At 45.5% G+C, this 19,203-nt stretch overlaps 1 protein-coding gene across 5 annotated transcripts in view; it reads right to left on the bottom strand.

Moving 5' to 3' along the window:
- The window catches only part of TSNARE1 (t-SNARE domain containing 1), a 511,576-nt gene extending 493,032 nt beyond the window's left edge, over positions 1–18,544 (bottom strand). For 2 of the 5 annotated variants that reach the window (XM_054191276.1, XM_054191275.1), the window contains exon 1: positions 18,465–18,544. The gene's annotated coding sequence lies outside the window, so the exon portion shown is untranslated. Of the gene's footprint in view, positions 1–16,553; positions 16,773–17,343; positions 17,430–18,464 lie in introns of all 5 variants that reach the window. The other 3 variants (XM_054191280.1, XM_054191274.1, XM_054191278.1) reach the window with 3 other exon arrangements.
- Between the last annotated feature and the right edge of the window lie 659 nt (positions 18,545–19,203).

Genomic DNA, 19,203 nt, shown 5'->3' with positions numbered 1-19,203 from the left:
ATGGGTCTTTCTCTCCCTGCAAGATTTACTGGAGAGCATGTGATGGAGAGCACTTGGAAGGAGAAAGGCAAAGGACAAATGAAATCAAGTCAAGATGAAGCTTGGGATAAGAAAATAAGGGTTAAATCTCAATGTACTACTGAGTGCGATGTTCTGATGGTAGCATGTTTCCCAAAAAAGACTTGGGCCAGTTCCTCTGGGGACCTTGAGGAGACATCTCCCAGGGTACCAGATGCCTGGGAGAAGACTTCAGAAGTCAAGGGCTAATCAGATGCCTTATCACTGAGCCCCAGCACTAGAAACAAGTAGGGAAAAAATATAAATAAAGATTTATTAAAAACAAAACAAAATGAAAACAAAACCCAAACCTACTAAAAATCTGAGTGGGATTTAATAATATTATACAGTATCTAAAGAAAAGTGCCAGCAGTAGGAACTCATTAAGCATTGTATGGGAAACAGCAGCAAATCACTACTGCATCCATAGCTGTGCCGGGCTCCTCAACAGAACCAGGGCTGCCACCATCTACAGGGCCATGGGGAGGAGCACTCAAACGCTTACGTTCCTCGACCCTCTTAATCTCATTAACCTCCTATTTACTCGGTTGTTGGTGATTACTCAGGATGTTAACAGGCATACTATTTAGTGAACGTTACAAATCTGTTTAGCTCTGTGTACGAAACAGAACTGGAACATGCCAATTCTCATGCTATGGAAAACAGAGGTAGGGAAACAGAAACCTTTTTAAGGACTTGTGTCAAAGATTGTGATTTTTTTGAATAAGAATTAAGTGCAAGATAACCAATTGAATCAGAAAAATATATAAAACCACTCATTTTTTTCTAATTTTAGAATACTTTCTAAAGTATTCTATGAAAGAGGAACAGACGCACAAACCAAAAATACCCAAGAAAAGACTTATTTCCTACTATTAAGCTGGAGTACGTGAAACAACTGTTCTAGCCACGATACAAATTATCGTAATGGTATTCCAGGTGGGAAAAACAGATGTACTTTAAGAAAACTATTTCTGCTGATAAAAAACTCTAAAGGTTTTACAAATACAGTCTGTTACGCATTGAAAAATGAAACCTTCACTGCCCATCTGTTCCTAGCAGAGGGTGCCCATTAACACTCACTTTGACCAGAAAGCCCAACTCAAAGTCAACGCATCACAAGTATGGACCAGCCCAGAACTTAATGAATCAGCCAAATCAGGCAAGATCAGCTGTCAGGGGAAGAATTTGGATGTAGATTGCCCAATATTAACTGGTTAAAACAAGGAAACCACTGCAAGAGCAGAAGATGCCATCCAGAGGTGAACATCTGCAAGCATTGAGCCACAACCCAGTCCAGAGGCTGGGTCCACAAAACGTAGCATCACCTCCAACAAGTTGAAGGGATATAGAGAAAAACAACTAAAACAAAAGAAAGAACCTGAAACAGGAAGGATTATCGAGGAAAGAAAACTGCAATAAATATCTCGCCCACAATTTTATTTCCCTGTGTTGTGGAGCCACTTGTTCAACACTGGGCAGCAATAGCCCAACAGACCCAAGGCCCGTCTCAGCAGTATCATCTCTGTTCAGGGAAAAGGAAAAAAATGAAAATCAGAAGTGAAAAGTTCATACAGGCTTTTATCTGCTCTGTTTGGTCTACACAATATCTCTTGACAATGTAACGCACACGTGAAAAATAATAAAAAAAAAAAAAAACACCCAAAAACCCGACTCCTTCCTTTTAATTTCCGGGTGCAAAAATTAGGGGATGCCCCGTGAGATACAGCAAGTATTTTTCGTTTTCTGCAATTTGTGATTTCACACAACTGTCATTTCCCCCTGCTTAGTGATCTCATATTTTACAGTCAGTCTTAGACAATTAAGCAGCATCTGTCAGCAATTTTCCTACAAAAAGAAAGCCCGTGCAACTAAAGGGATTGCTGAGCTAGATGCGCGCAACTGGGACAACCCAGTGGACCCAGCACTGGAAGAGGTCTCAGCACAGAAGAGCAAAACCTTCACCAGGATGGTGTAACACAAAGCTGCACAGAACACTCTATAACAGCAGCCAATCTGTTACAAAGCAAAGTTGGCAGAAGACTGAAAAATCATTATGGTATCTTTATAATTGATTTTTAACTAAAAATACATAGAAGGAGGAAAAAATAAATTATTACTTTGGGGAAGATTATTCATACGAGAGTGTGTGTGCACACTGAATCACAGAATCATAGAATTGTCTAGGTTGGAAGGGACCTTTAAGATCATCAAGTGCAACCACCAACCTGACAAAACCCACCACTAAACCATGTCCATCAGCACCACGTCTACCCGTCTTTTAAATGCCCCCAGGGATGGCGATTCCAACACTTCCCTGGGCAGCCCTGTTCCAATGTTTGATAACCCTTTCAGGGAAGAAATTTTTCCTAATATCCATCCTAAACCTCACCTGGTGCGACTTGAGGCCATTTCCTCTTGTCCTGTCACTTGTTCCTTGGAAGAAGAGACCGACCCCCACCTCTCTACACCCTCCTTCCAGGTAGTTGTAGAGAGCGAGAAGGTCTCCCCTCAGCCTCCTTTTCTCCAGGCTGAAGAACCCCAGCTCCCTCAGCCGGTCCTCATAAGACTTGTGCTGCAGACCCCTCACCTGCTTCGTTCACCTTCTCTGGACTCGCTCCAGCACCTCAGTGTCTTTCCTGTAGCAAGGGGCCCAAAACTGGACACAGTGTTCGAGATGCAGCCTCACCAGTGCTAAGTGGTTGTGTATAGAGCAATAGGCAGAGATAACATATAGGTATAGACAGATACGCGACTGCTTATTTTCGAACAGCATCCGTGAAGATCTGATAGCTCAGATAACTCTGGAGATCTACTTAATGATGTAATAAACCCATTTCATAGAATCACAAAATAGCTTGGGTTGGAAGGGACCTTTAAAGGTCACCTAGTCCAACCCCCCAGCATCTTCTGCTAGACCAGGTTGCTCAGAGCCCCGTCCAACCTGACCTGGAATGCTTCCAGGGATGGGGCATCTACCACCTCACTCTGGGCAACCTGGGACAGTGTTTCACCACCCTCATCGTAAAGAATTTCTTCCTTCTATCTAGTCTAAATGTCCCCTCTTATAGTTTAAAGCCATTACCCTTTGTCTTATCGCAATAAACCCTGCCAAAAGGTTTGTCCCCAACTGTCTTATAAGGCCCCTTCAGGGACTGGAAGGGGCTCTAAGGTCTCCCCGGAGCCTTCTCTTCTCCAGGCCGAACAAACCCGACTCTCTCAGCCTGTCCCCATAGCAGAGTGGATCATCTTTGTGACCTCCTCTGGACTCACTCCAACAGGTCCATGTCTTTCCTGTGCTGAGGGCTCCAAAGCTGGACACAGTATCACTTTCCATGTGCTACGAAGTTTCCATAATTCATAAAAAGTGCAAAAGTGAGCTGAGTTATAGAGAACAATGCTGACAGCTGCAGTTAACTATTTTCATCTGATTACTCCTTCCATTTGTAAAAAAAAAAAAAAAAACAACAACAACAACAACAACAAAATCCCCACCCTAATATTCATGTGATGTAGTGCAACTTCAGGTGGGGAAAAAAGTCAGAAATCTTGTCTCAAGCAATCTCACATGTAACAATACTGCTCCAAATGAAAACAGCGCTATTTGTCCAGCACAGAGTCCAGCACTGAAATTGTGGGATGCTCATGGATCCTAAGGTAAGAGTTTCTATTACCTTCACATAGCCTTGGGTCAAATGGTTTTAAACTGCTTCCGCAAAGGAAAAACAGTGAATATTTTAATTTTTCAGAAAAAGCTAAGCCACAACACATCCCATCCTGCCAAGTGGGGATTCAGATCCTCAACCGTAGAAACGTGGTAGCCCAGTTTTACAGAAGTCTCAATACTATGCCCATCTCTCAGAGCACCCAACCGTGCACAAAGCCCTAGAAGGATGAAAAACAATATTGAAATTATCAACACGCACTACGTCGCTCATGCGACTTCTTGCTGACCCATCTTCTCCTTATCTCATCCTCCCACCCTTCCCATCCCACGTATCTATCTGTTTTCTTCTCTATCTTGTCAGGTGGTTCCTCCACACCAGGGTGTCTCCTCCTGCACCCTGTACAGGAATGCAAGAGGGACATGATTTTTGGCTAGCATCCGTAGGAACAACTCCATTATAGGGAGGAATTAATGACAACTCTGCCTACCTGCAAGTTTTTTTGAGTTTTTTTTTAAGCTATCGTGTATATAACTCACATGATGTCAGTACAGGAATATCACGCTAAAGATCTGGAAAGTAAGGGGCGGGTTTTCCTCGTTTCTATGGTTATGAGCAATTTTAATGACCAACCTAAATAAAAAAGCTGCAAGAGAGAGAAAGTAGGAAGGAGTGAGGTAGGCGTTTAATTTTGATTGACAAGACATAGCATAACTAGTTAAGATCTGTCAAATGCCTGCTGAGGATCACAAATCCTCAGCACATTGTATGGCAGACAGAATTAGTCTAAATGCACAGCTTTAGAAAAATGTTTCTTACCCGGTGAGATCAGAGTTCACCATTTCAGCTTCCCCACACAAAGCAGCTGATATCACAACTACCAAAGGAGCCAAGGCAGGGACAGAAAAAAATATATAGCTTTTATTATTTCTGAGATTTTCAAATGTTAACATGCTACAATGTCTTAACTTTTGTCCTGGTCCAACATATATTTATATATCTACATACACACAACACATACATATATACATACACAGACACACACATACAGACACACACACACACACGTATACATATATAAAGGGCAGCATTCCCAAGATTGCTAACTACAACAACAAACTATTTGAAAGGTATTATCAACAGCAGCACTTTGGAATCACGTCTGCATCACACTGAGTGGTGTATAAACACAGAGTAAGGAGATGATTCCTGCGTTAAAGACCTTAAAATAGGAGATTGAATGCAGAAAGAGAACACAGATTGGATGGGAAACATGAGGGAATGCAGAGACAATCTGGAGAGAAAGAAACACCGACATGACAGTCGTCGCTAAGGTTCCCTGAAGGTATCCCATCAAAAAAACAAGATCTGGGGAAAATTAAGAACATCCCTACAAATGTTCATAGGTGATGTCATCAAGAGGGACTAAGTACAGAGCAACAGTGACTTGGAGCATGACAAAGTCACTATTTTTTCACTATAACGGTGGCGAGGCACTGGAACAGGCTGCCCAGGGAAGTTTTTGAGGCCTCATCTCTGGAAGAGTTCAAGGCCAGGCCAGATGGGGCTTTGAGCAACCTGGTCTAATGGAAGGTGTCCCTGCCCATGGCAGGGGAGTTGGAACTGGATGATCTGTAAGGTCCCTTCCAACCTAAACCATTTCATGATTCTATGAAAGCCAGGAACCGAGATTCATGACCTTGTAGGGAAGAGTCAACAACTGAACGAGGCATAGGGCAGCAGAAGAAGGACTCTGCAAGACGTAACCGGCACCTTGTGTTTAACACCACAGAGATGCAGGATTCCGCAAAGGACAGACACAAAGAAGATTCAAGACAAGCCTGAACCAAGCTAGGAAGATGTTTTTCTTTTACTCACTTGGCACTGTTGAGATGCAAGCAGGACATGGTGATCTTCACAGGACTCCACGCTCATGAGAGCACCGCACCGAGTTTCTGTGTACTTTCTTCGCATGTTTTAAAAAGCTCTGCTATTTTATCAAATGCTGTTTGACTTTTAAGGAGGCAAGAGAGGACGGGGTTGCAAAAGAAGGAAGCTCCTTAGATGCCTGCCAACAGGATCTGCACTTAAACCATGCAGTTTTGGCAGAGAACACTCTCAAAAATTGATATTTAAAAGTCTTATGGTGTTGGAACGTATAATTAAAGTAAAAGGACATGAACTAAGAGCTGATCAACAGAAACTTATATCAAAGTCAGGAGAACGAGTTCCCACAAAGCCTCAGCCACCTGGTTCTTCCATGCCACATTGAAAGAAAGCAAAATTCGCCACCAGCTACTTCTATTTTCACCGCAGATCATCCTTCTCCAGCCTCTAAACGGTACGGATTTGTACCAATCTCAGAGAACTAATAATAATAAAAAAAAACCTCACACCACAAACAACAACACAAAAATAAAACTACAAGAATTTGCCTCATTTAATACCATTTCCAAACCTAGAGCAACGTATTTATTGTTATACAAACTTTTCTTTCTCCCAGTAATGCCCGGCCTTCACAATATAAGAATAACGAAAACAGCCACAAATTAGCAAGAACCACTGTACTTGCTCCTCAAGAATTGGAATAAATGCAAGGACTCAAATCCACTTCTCAGTCACTTCACTGGGGCAAGTCCACAGAACTCTGTCTCTTAACTCTCAATTTGCAAGTAATTCTACCAAATTTGCATATTCAGCTGTTATACCCTAAACAAGCACAGCAGCACTCACACATCAAGTTATCTCTTACTATCAGTAGTACCTAAAAATCCATTATACAAAACTTGGCAGTATTGGGCACAGATTCCTCAATTTCAACTGAAAATTTCAACTGAACTCTGAAGTCGTCAACCAAGACTTCTAAAAAGCTAATGTTAGTGTGATGTACAACAAAGAAAACCAAGCTCCAGGGCATGTTCTCCCAGTGTTCTGTCGGGCATGTTGGCTTCACTCAAGTCCAAGCATGGCCCGTGATGATTTGATGGGGTGTACAAGCCCAACGCACACCTCAGCACAGGGTATTTAAGTCCCTGAGAAACCACACACAAGGGATAAAAGCATTGCAGATGCAGTCTTCCAGCCTTCCCATCCAATGGCTGAGGATGCTGTAGTGGTCCACAGGCAAAAAGCATTTGGTCAACTCTGTCCAGGAAACATCTACCAAATTAAGCCCATCACCAGCACATAGGAAACGTTTAATAACTTTGTCTATAATCTAATTATGGAGGATGTGTGTGAGAGGAGGGAAGAACCTGAGCTCTTGATAGTGTTCAAGTCATCAAGCACATCTTAAATACATCATTTAATAATAAGACAAAGAGACACCACAAGCCAAATAAGTTCAAAAGAAGGATCAAGGATAAAACAGGAATATTAGGCAAGAGTGGGTAAGAATAGAAGATATGCCAGCGCAGAAGGCATTGTCAAGAGGTTAGAATTGCCATCTACTTTCAGTGCTCAAATATTAAACAGAACAACCTTTGGCCAGCGGTCCCACGGCATGTAATAGCTCCTCTTGATCTCCCGCGACGCTCCCTGTCTTTACTGAAGTAGGATAACTGCTTTACCTACCACAAAACCCACACAGCTGCCCAGCTGTAGCTGATAAATACAACTGAGCTTGGGGGCAGAAAGAAGGAGAAACGGTACCTCTGCCTTGTACTGATGGACACAGGACCAGCCTGAACAGCTGCAAAGCAAGAACCGTGAAACCCCTGCTTTGGTTCTCCTCGTTTATTGCCATTTCCTTCCCAGCAGCGCCACTATCAGCAGAGTAACCAAAAAACTAAAACAAACAAAAAAGTGATCATATTTTATCCAATTCCTTCTTGAAAAGTTTCAAACAGCCAAGGTGCCTATCATCAACTTGAAGGTAAAAGTTAAAGCAGCACAGATCAGCTGCCACAAGCTCATTTATTACCAGATAATGCCTCCAAATCTCCCAAACCAGCTCTGCAGCCATCAGAGCCATCTCTTCCCTGGACAATGCCCAGGAATCACTTGCAAATTAAACGCAATCGAATTTATTGCTTCTGCAAACCTGGAAATTCAAGTTACAGAGGTGATGTTACACTTTGTTTTGCCAGTGCTAATCTGATACCTTTTTAAAGGTGCATACATTTCACCCTGTTGGCTTCCAACACTGAATTACCAGCTCTGCTAAGCTTCAGAATAAATAAGACGAGCGTGCCCTCCAGGCAAAATCCCTTGCTGTAATCTTTATTCAAAACACACTGCTCCAGAGCCTTGCCTGCATTGCCAAAAAAATCGCCTTGAGGTTTGCTCTTAAGACGGCAATTTGCATATCAACATTTTGCTGCGGAGCTTACCCAATGTCCCTGCTATTATTTTCATACTCAACTGTGGGTGGCCCCCTGAGCGGCGCACAGAAGTGCACGCTAAAAATATTCTTGCCTTCCCCGCCGGCTCCACACATGACCACACCTAACGCCGGCTCCGATGTAAAACCGGGAGCGCCAGCATCCATCCGCCTCTCGAGGAGGATGCATGGGCTCCAAAGTGCTCGAAAAAACAGGCTGAAAAGCAGAAAAGTACCTCTGCATGGATGAAGAAAGGACGCACACAGCAGCTGGAGGAGGAAGACTGCAGAAAGAGCCAAAGAAAGCAGGAGAGGTTTATCCGAGCGCGAGATATACTTGGGAAAACACATTAAGAGGTAATAAAACAGGCAAGGGAGGCATCGCCCGGGACATGAATTTAAGATGATGCTGAGCAGAGGATGGGAAAGAAACCTCATGCACAGAACAGAAGTGATCCCGGGCGAACATGAGCGCAGCCTGATTCATGCCCCAGAAGGGAGATCCTAGTCCCACTGGCAGCACCATGTTGATGAAAGCGCAAGAAAAAACATAGATTGCAGGTTTTGCTGTGCCCTCCTCCTCCTCACCCAGCAAATCCCGGTCTCGGAGGTTGTAATTATTTTTGGCAAGGCGTAAACAGGTCCTGGAAATGAACGCAGAAAACGAGAGTTATTTATGAGAGGCAACACAGGGAGCCAGCATCAGAGCCCGGCTACTGAATCAGCAGGTGCAAGGTCACCCTCGTCTGCTTAGAAGAACAACTTTGCGAAGTGATGTGCAGATGGTCAGGCAAAATAACCAGCCTCAATCTGCCCAGGAAGGCAAGTAATGGAAATGGAGCATGATGAACCACCAGAAAACATTTCCTCACCCAACTACAAGAGCTTTATCACAAGGCTGGTAGGCTTTGAGTTGACGTCCATCAAGATGACCTCCACTCAGATGACGTCCACTCAGCCCTTAACTGACCATGACAACTACCTGCCTCTTTGGGCTACAGGAGAGGAGCAAGAAGGACATCAGGTCCATAAGTCTTCCTCCAGCAAAGCTGCTGTGGAAGGAGGCAGCCAAGGAGCTCCATCTGCATGTAAAAGAGTGGTGAAGACCACTCATTGCCCTACCCTCAAGGCCACTGCCTGCTTCCAAGGACATACATTATTGCCCCAAACCAGGAAGAACCACACATTTTGAAAATCAATTTGCTTACAAAAAGCAAAGCTTTATATTTTTGATCTCCTTTCCTCCAGCAAAGAAAAGCAGCAAAAGCTGAACCCTCCCTGCAAGAGGATATAGCATCTGAGGCAGGCTATAGGGGGCTGAAGAAGCAGCATCTCAAGCCCATGAAGAAACCACTGAGAAAAATGCAAAAGCTCCTTCCGGTTTTGCCAGAGGCCAAAGGAAAAGGGATGTTCAAAGCCAGGAGGTGCAGGGAGGCAGGAGGTGAGTGTCCTGAGGACAGGAGGACCTCCAGGCTGCTGTCTGCCCGCTCTTTGTATTCTGCGTTCAAATGCCTCACAAACCCACAAGACCCACAGCCTTCTTTCCAAGTATGGGATTATAACAAACTCTAATCAATTTAAAAAAGGATGTCAAACACAACGCATTAGGAAAGGAACTGGACAAAGAGAGAAGAGCAAGCCTGTAGACCTCAGAGCCCATGACACATCTCTATATACAAAGCGGAACAAAGATATGCCCAAATAACGTGCAAAGAGAGAAAAAAAAAAAAAAGGCACATCTTGGTTTCCACGCACAAAGAGGAGGATCTTTAAACTGCTGGTATTTCCACGAGGGGAGAAAAAAAATAAAACAAATAGAATTGAAATCTCTTCCATTGCCCCATGTTTGGGGAAAAGGAGAAGAAACCCTTCTGCTTGAAGCTCTCAAGATGATAACCAGGAAAATATCTGTAGTGAGACCATCAATCTGTTTTTTCAAATTCAAAGACAAGGCAGTCGCAGCATCCCATTTTATTCTAATACTGCAACTGGTTACTGGTTACACCATTTGCTAAGATGCAGCTCCAAGGGAGCAGTCTGGCTCTGCAAACCATTACATTTTTAGAAAAACAACCCATACCTATGAAACTTGGATGATCAACACTTAAAGAGAGCTTTGGAAAGCACGCGGTCGTTCTCTAAACCAGAAGCATCAAAAAGCTTAGGGCAGCATTTCTGGGGCTGCGACACCCACGTTTTGCCACCTATTTCTATCTTCAGCCACTTGCAGTTAATGGAAGCAGAAGGTCCTTGACACTGAGAAATTGAGCCACCAACATGCAGTGGCCTCAATACAACTTTAAGCACCACCATTTTAATATTATTTTTTTTTGCTATATTTATCATTAGTAAAACTGTCCTAGTAAAATGACTTGATTTTTTACCGTCACTACAAATCTGGATACCTTTACAATCTGTACGAAACGGTATGGAAGAGGATGGTGAGCATCAGGTTAGGGGCTGACCTCCTGGAGAGCAGCTCTGTGGAAAGAGACCTGGGAGTCCTGGTGGACAACAGAACGACCATGAGCCAGCAATGTGCCCTCGTGGCCAAGAAGGCCAATGGTCTCCTGGGATGCATCAAGAAGAGTGTGGCCAGCAGGTTGAGGGAGGTCATCCTCCCCCTCTACTCTGCCTTGGTGAGGCCGCATCTGGAGTGCGGTGTCCAGTTCTGGGCTCCCTGGTTCAAGAAGGACAGGGAACTGCTGGAGAGGGTAGAGCAAAGGGCTACCAAGATGATTAGGGGACTGGAACACCTCTCTTATGATGAAAGGCTGAGGGATTTGGCAGTTTTCAGTCTGAGTATCCATTCCTGGTCACTACCTGCACGAGAATATTTGTTGGGACTGAAATTAGGGTCTCTCCAGCAGCGGCAGGCACTTAGGTCAGAGAGCGGCTGGGGATACACCAGGCAGAAGACAGATGACATCAAAACATTTGGGAAAGACAAATCACATCTCAAGCTACTTAGCACTGTTTAAAGTTGTATAATTTAGGTATTTTACAACTTAGGAGGTTCTTGTAAGAGTCTAGAAAGCTAATAGTGTGACAAGGGATCATAAATCAATTGTTTTGTTGGGGAAAAGAAGAAAGTCAAAGGCTGTATAAGGTTTATCTCTTGCTTCGCTTTGCAAGAAGGAAAAGCTCAAGATCTGCAGCTCCCAACAGAAGGATGGAGCTACATGGAAGATGGTAAAAAACAACATAGATCAATCTATGCCTTAAATCACAGCACCTACTCTCATACAGCCACATGATTTTTAATTATTTTTTTCATTAGCTGGGAATAGAAAATGCAGTTCATTGGAAGTAACTTCCAAGTCGTTGCAGCAATTACCATTAAAAAAAAAAAAGTTCGATTTCTCATTAATAAAGATTCCACCGCGAACAGAAGGGACAAAGAGGGACTTTCAATCACCGGCGGGACGTTGAACGGTCCCTGTGCGCAACCAGCATTGTAAGCAAATAATTTGCATCATACCCCTTCAAAAAATCAAGCCCACATGTTGGAAAAGGGATGCTTCAACAGAAGCAACGGCAAAATTACACAAACTCAAGTGATCGCTGTCTGCGGCTCCTATTTCCAGTCAGATGAAATGACAAAAAATAGCAAACAAAGAAAATATGTCATGTACGGCGTTATATTAAACAAGGTGGTACCCTGCAAGTCAGCACAGTTCCTGCAGCATCATCCACCTTCACCATCGCCAAACAGATGCGTGGCAGCGGTTTTTTTCTCCCCTCTCCAAAATTAGAAGAGCTCGGAGCGTAACAAGCATCTCCAGGCTGTGACACGGGATGCTGCAAAGCATTTGCTAATATTTCCTCTCCAACATAATTGCAATTATCTACAGTTAGTCGCAACCACTGCTCCCTCTGATAAAAAGCCCTTCTTTTAGCCGCTAGTATGTTTTCCAAACTAGTCGCATTAAAAATTTCAATTTTTAAGGACTGAAAATAAGCAAGGACAAAATTCAAGGGGGAAATTTTGACCAGAAGCTGCATTTTTTACATGAAAAACTCTGTCTTTGCAGAGCACAGCCTGGATTTTCCCTGCAGTTAGTTTTACCTTAACCCGAAGTCACCACTGCAGAGCTCAAAAATCTGGTGAGACATCGTCCCAGTCTTCCCCAAACCTCCCAGGAGGACTTTTTTTCCCCCCCTAAGACAACCCAAAATTGGAGCAAAACAGCTGCACAGTGAACGCTACTGCATGCAGACTGTGGTCACAGTCATAAGACACCACATGCTGGTAAATAAATAAGGGAATTTCAGGGCAAAAAATAAATAATTAAGAGCGTTCTTGGCTGTGCATGTCTCCGCCACAGAGCTCCTGAGCTATCTGCTCGTATGAGATTTTTCTACAAAGCAGCCAGTAATAGCAAGTTTGGGAGTTCCCTCGTACCATATTCGAGTGTCTGGCATCTCACACAGAAAAGAAATGGGTTAATCCAAAAATTTGGGTCACAACACCTCCAAATCTGCCTGGTTTTCACATGCAGAAAAAAAATGAAGGAGGCACCTCCCTTCTCCACACAGAAGCATCACAAGAAGATTTATTATAAACTAAAAAAAAAAGCAACGAGCTTCAGCAACGAGTATGATCAAAGCCCCTCATGGAAGGAAAAATATGTTTTATTTTACAGAAATAAGGACTGTGGCAACCTACAGGGTTGGAATAAAACCCTATAGCATGGGTGTCTCCTGCATTCCTTTACTCCATGCACCAGATGATGGAGGAGTCCTACAGGAAATAAAAAAATACATGGCCAAGTTATTCAAGACAACAGTCATAATAAATGTATGTAGCAGGGGAAGGAAGACAAATAAAGTCCCCGATAACCTCAAAAAAAAAATCATGTTTTTGCAACGCGTGGTTTTTGCAGCAGGGGCGACAGCAGAAGAAGAACAAAACATGTGCCACACAATGAAGAGTATAAACCATTTTGCAGATATTTTCTGCTTTTATTTGGGGAGGAGATTACAGAGACAGCAAAGAAAACGCAGCTTAACCCAACATGAGCACTTACTATAAAAAAAAAAAAAAGTAAATTTACTAAAAGAATGGAAGTATAGGTATTGCAGCTGAGTTTGACTTCATTCAAGGAGAAGATGGAAAATGTTTTGCAGATTTCGCTTGCAGCATCCCAGCAGATGAGTAACCAACGCACCTAAACTGCCCTTGGGAGAGTTTTTCCCCACAGCTCTGCATCCCAGAAAAAAAAAAAAAAAAAAACCACAAGTCTCATACACCATTTCTTCTTTTTTTGTACCCATCTTCAGAATATACTTAAAAAAGAAACTGATCACCGCTGCAATCTTTGCTTTCTAATGGCGCTGCAAGCAAAATGGACATGAAAAAAAAAAAAATTCCACCCTGCCCCCTTTTTTTTTTTTTTTGAGTTAAATGCTATTTTTTCCATCATCAGAAACACTGAAAAGCAGAGACATGCCCAAGCACTGCAACAAAGAGATGGCACCTGCCTACTGAATTTCCTGACTAGTGACACTACGAAGAAAAAGAAGTTTTAAATAGAAACCTCCCCGCAAGTGTTAAATCAGATTAATTTAACTCTTTTGCATTATTTTAATCTTACATACCATCATTTGCAAGGCAAGCAGAAAAAAAAAAAGAGAGAGTAGGATTCTTATCTTTACCATATTCCTTTGGAAACACAGTGTGTTATTAAAAACCACAAATAACCTTTCTGACAGCAAAAGGACACACACTTCCAGCTCCTTCGCAATAGGGCGATAGCACAGATTTTACACATAGCTTTCTGGGCGCTCTAAACCAAGTGATGGGTACCAGCTTCCCTCCATCCTTGCAACGCTTAACGCCACTGCTGGCAACGCCAACACAAGTTTGTGGCCAGATTTTATTTGCGCGTGTCAAAAAGTATGCTCAAAATAAATAAAAAAATGCAATTTGAAGGGCTGGTGATGCTGCTGAAGGACAAGTTCTGCAAGAACTTGGAAGTCCAGCCAAGACCAGGCTGGATGGGGCTTTGAGCAACCTGGTCTAGTGGGAGGTGTCCCTGCCCAGGGCAGCAGGGTTGGAACTAGATGATCTTTAAGGTCCCTTCCAACTCTAACCATTCTATGATTCTATTATTTCCCCAAAAAAATGCCTGCTTGCAGGCACTTGATGCTTAATTTTCGGAGTTAAGCTCATGCTTAAATATCTGTGCGAAATTTAGACCAAATGGATCATGCCATCCGCAAATGCATCCGCTCTTACGGTCAGGGAGACATCAACAACAACGATCTGGGTGGAAGGACCCAGTCCATCCATTCATCCATCCATCAATCCGTCAGCTCTCCTGGGGATCAGACCTGGATGCTCAAGTCTTTTTCAGTGGAAGCAGCCTTTGCCCTGATGATGATGACTCCAACCCTACATCAAACATGGGGAGATGCTCCTCCTGCCCACACAAAACCCTCCGGTGTCACGGATTTCCATGATCCCCTGCAGTTCCAGCAACCCCCAGACAGTCCACAAAAAGCCAAGCGAGAGCCACTACCAACCCCACCGCCCAAACTAGCTGAAGTGTAGGAAAGAGGATAACAAAGACAGGAAAAGTAAATTGGATTTTTTCTTAAAAGTTCTTTCCATTTTCATCTAGCAGAATGTGTTTATGGCACAGTCAGTGAATTGAAAGTATTATTTTTATCTTGATATTATTTACCCTTTCACACTTGCTATTTAAATATCCCTGAATTCCCAGAAGAACCAGTAATTCAAAATACCATTTGATATATATTTATAAGCAAGGGGAAGCACAGACTCATTCATTTTCAGCTTGCCTACTTCTTTTTCCTTTTTTTTTTTTTTTAAATTAGATTTTAAGTGCTGTAATATCGATGTGCAAATTTATCAAGACAGAGAAGTTTGATTTCTCCTGCATGCTCAGCAGAGGATCTCCAGCCCCAGAACAGCCGTCTTGCTGGCAAGGAGACCCGGTCACACCAGAGAGTTGCGTGGTGAGGAGCAAAATATGAGAGGTTTAAAATGAAAAAAAAATTAAAAAAAAAAAACAAGCAAGTTGTGAGAAAAGGAATAAGGTTTCTTGCACAAGAGAGGATGAGAGTAAAAGGCTTTAATATCAAAATCTTTTTTCTACCAGTCTTGGTAGCCAACCTCGGCTAAATAATTTGCAGTGGTTGCACAACAGGCACCAGCCAAACTGCAGCGGCACAGCGTTCCAGCCAAACTGCAGCGGCACAGCGTTATACTGCAGAAATTCCTTTGAACCAAGCAACTGCCAATGCCCATCTAGGAGGGAGGCAGAATTCTATGACTCTACATCAATAGAATCTACATTCTACAGCAAGTTTGCCAATGACACCAAGCTGCATGGCACGGTCAACGTGCTGGAGGGAAGGGATGCCATCCAGAGGGACATGGACAGGCTTGAGAGGTGGATCCGTCCAAACCTCATAGAGTTCAACCAGGTCAAGTGCAAGGTCCTGCACCTGGGTCACGGCAATCCCAAGCACAAATACAGGCTGGGCAGAGAATGGATTGAGAGCAGCCCTGAGGAGAAGGACTTGGGGGTGTGGGTGGATGAGAAGCTCACCATGAGCCAGCAACATGCACGTGCAGCCGGGAGAGCCAACCTCATCCTGGGCTGCATCAAGAGAAGTGTGGCCAGCAGGGCGAGGGAGGTGATTCTGCCCTTCTGCTCCGCTCTGGTAAGACCGCACCTGCAATACTGCGCCCAGCTTTGGACCCCACAGCACAAAAAAGACATGACCTGTTGGAGGGGTTTAGAGGAGGCCATGAAGACAACCATAGGGCTGGAGAACCTCTCCTACGAAAACAGGCTGAGAGAGTTGGAGTTGTTCAGTCTGAAGAAGAGAAGGCTCTGGGGAGACCTTACAGTCCTTTCCAGTACTTAAAGGGGCTACAGGAGAGATGGGGAAGGACTCTTGATCAAGGAGTGGAGCAATAAATTGAGGGATAATGGTTTTAAACTGAAAGAGGGGAGATTTAGACTAGATACTATGAAAAAAAAATTCACTATGAGGGTGGTGAGACACTGGAACAGGTTGCCCAGGGAAGCTGTGGATGCCCCATCCCTGGAGGTGTTCAAGGCCAGGCTGGTCGGGGCTTTGAGAAACCTGGTCTAATGGGAGGTGTGTCTGCCCAGGGACATAGGGTTTGGAATTAGATGGTCTTTAAGGCCCCTTCCAACCCAAACCATTCTATGATCCAAAAGCTCAGTCTTGTTTTAGACACTATGGCAGGAGGTAACAAGAGACGGAGATCTGACTGAGGAGCCAGGATTGCAGTAGGACATGTAGTTGCGCTGTTCAGCCTCTCTGATGTCCATCAAAGCCACATCAGTGGTGGCTGTGCAAATTTTTAATTGCATTAATATACACAAGCAAACCAGCAAGGCAGGAGGCTTTGGAGAAAGCAATAGGGGTTATTTGTTGCTGGGCTGATGGCTGGAGATAGGAAATCAGCGCGTCATTAGCACCCTGGAAAAAGGCCAGAGACCAACCTGGAGATGAGATTAGATGAGATGGAAAAGGGCATTGCAAATGGAGAAGACAGTGGAGCAGGAAGGGACTGAGCGGCCAGACAGCAGCTGGCCTGAGTCATCGTTGATTTAAAGACCTGAACCATCTGCATCGACTCCTGGACCAGAGCAATAAAGAGATCAACAAGGAAGGATGAGGCATCGCGTATTCACAGACCCATTGCAAAGGGAAACACCAACCTGGAAAAAAGGGTAAATGCTGGATAAAATGTAAATCTTATTACTACGGGATGAAGAAAAAAAGGGAAAAAAAACCCTTGTAGTTTAGTCCTGCCTTCCCAGTCCACGCACCACGCAGCTAGTAAAAATTTAGGATTTAGCAGAAGGAAGCACAAAGAGCAAAACTGCAGGCCACCACCCCACGCACGTGTTTCCAAACAGACGACTGCTTGTTTACGGGGCGCTCCCAGACACGAGGACGCATCCCGAGCTGCAAATGTCACGGCATATTTCCAATGCCAACAAGCAGAGGTTTCGTAGCGCGTATGCGGTGTGAGGGTGGAAGAAGGAACACACGCTTTTAGGTTTCCAAACCCTCTGGTTTTTGATATGCGCACAAAGACACCAAGCAATTCAGTGAAAAAACACGATTTCCCCAGAAAAGTCCACTCCAGCACCAGATGCTGCAGGTTAATTGTACCGTGAACGACAGGGAGCTTTTATTAAAAGCTTTGAACCACAAACACCTTGAAGCAACAAAAAAAACCCTTTCTGCAGTCAGTGAAGGATATTGTAAAAAGTGGCACTTTACACATTTAAAAGTAGTTTTCTTTCCTCTCCTTGCACTTGCAAGTCCATCTCACTGACTCATTTCTGGCTAAAGCTTCCTGAATTAGCCTGGAAGGAAAAAAAATAATAAATAAATAGCATTATACCCTCCGTGAGGTTAAAACTGACACAAAACCTGTTATTTAACTACAACACGGCTCACGGAGCAGTTCCCAACGTTGCCTTCGCACCGGAGGTTGACACATCAATGTTGCATTGCACTAAGCAACCATGGGACAGTGTCATGGTGACTGCTGGCGACAGAGCAGGGACCTCCTCTCTTTGCCTTGTCACGAGCCACATGGGACACAAGTGTGGTCTTTGGGAGAGCACGGCACCTCAGCACGCGTGTCCCTCCTTGCTCACACCCCTGTGCCAGGCCAGCCCTGTCCCCGTGTCAGACAAACCAGGTGCCAGGCCAGCCCTATCCCCATGTCACACACACACACCCTGTGCGAGGCCAGCCCTGTCCCCATGTCACACACACACACACCCTGTGCCAGGCCAGCCCTGTCCCTGTGCCCCACACACACCCCCTGTGCCAGGCCAGCCCTGTCCCTGTGCCACACACACACCCTGTGCCAGGCCAGCCCTGTCCCCGTGTCAGACAAACCAGGTGCCAAGCCAGCTGTGTCCCCATGTCACACACACACACACCCTGTGCCAGGCCAGCCCTGTCCCTGTGCCACACACACACACGCTGTGCCAGGCCAGCCCTGTCCCCATGTCACACACACACACACCCTGTGCCAGGCCAGCCCTGTCCCCAAGTCACACACACACACCCCCTGTGCCAGGCCAGCCATATCCCTGTGTCACACGCACCCCCCCACCCTGTGCCAGGCCAGCTCTGTCCCCGTGACACACACACACACACCCCCTGTGCCAGGCCAGCCCTGTCCCCGTGTCACACACACCCCCTGTGCCAGGCCAGCCCTGTCCCCGTGTCACACACACCCCCTGTGCTAGGCCAGCCCTGTCCCCGTGTCACACACACCCTGTCCCTGTCCCCACCCCCTGTCACACACACGGGGGAGGGGGGGTAAAGGGGGAGGGGGCGGGGAAGGCCCAGCACACACCACCGCCCCTGCGCGCGCCCCTCACCTGTCGCCGCGCGCCCCTCGCCGCGAGGCTGCGCCCTGCCGCCGGCACCCAAACATCACGTGACCGGCGGCGGACCCGCCCTTGACCACGTGTTCGCCTCCCCCCGCCCCGCCCCGCCCACCCCGGAGTCCCCTGCCCGCAGGTGCCGCCGCCCGCCCGCCCCAAGCGGACTACAGCTCCCGGCGGGCACCGCGCGGCGCCGCCCCGCCCACTCTCTCTGGCGACCAATCACCAGAGGGAGCGAGCCGTGCGCGTCGGGGGTCCCGCCCACCGTCCCTCAGTACCTTCCCCGCCTCCCTCAGAACTACGGGAGCTCTTCGCTGTATCTCCCGTCTCTGTTGTCCGTTCCCCACCCTCCTCCTCCCTTCTCATCCCTGCGCGGGGATTCGATAGACCTCCCCCCCCAAGGCTCAGCGGGTCCCGCCTTCACAGAATCACAAAATCGCAGAATGGTTTGGGTTGGAAGGGACCTTGAAGATAATCCAGTTCCAATCCCCTTGCCATCGGCAGGGACACCTCCCACTACACCAGCTTGCTCAAAGCCTCATCCAGCCTGGCCTTGAACACCTCCAGGGAAAGGGCTTCCACAATTTCTCTGGCAACCTGTTCCAGTGCATCACCACCCTCATAGTAAAGAATTTCTTCCTAATATCTAATCTAAATCTCCTCTCTTTCAGTTTAAAACCATTCCCCCTCGTCCTATCGCTATGCTCCCTGATCAAGAGTCCCTCTGCAGCTT

The sequence above is a fragment of the Rissa tridactyla genome, chromosome 2 (genome assembly GCF_028500815.1).
Source record: "Rissa tridactyla isolate bRisTri1 chromosome 2, bRisTri1.patW.cur.20221130, whole genome shotgun sequence".
NCBI lineage: Eukaryota > Metazoa > Chordata > Aves > Charadriiformes > Laridae > Rissa > Rissa tridactyla.
The sequence above is the reverse complement of the archived record's forward strand: the minus strand, read 5'-3'. Positions and strand labels throughout refer to the sequence as shown.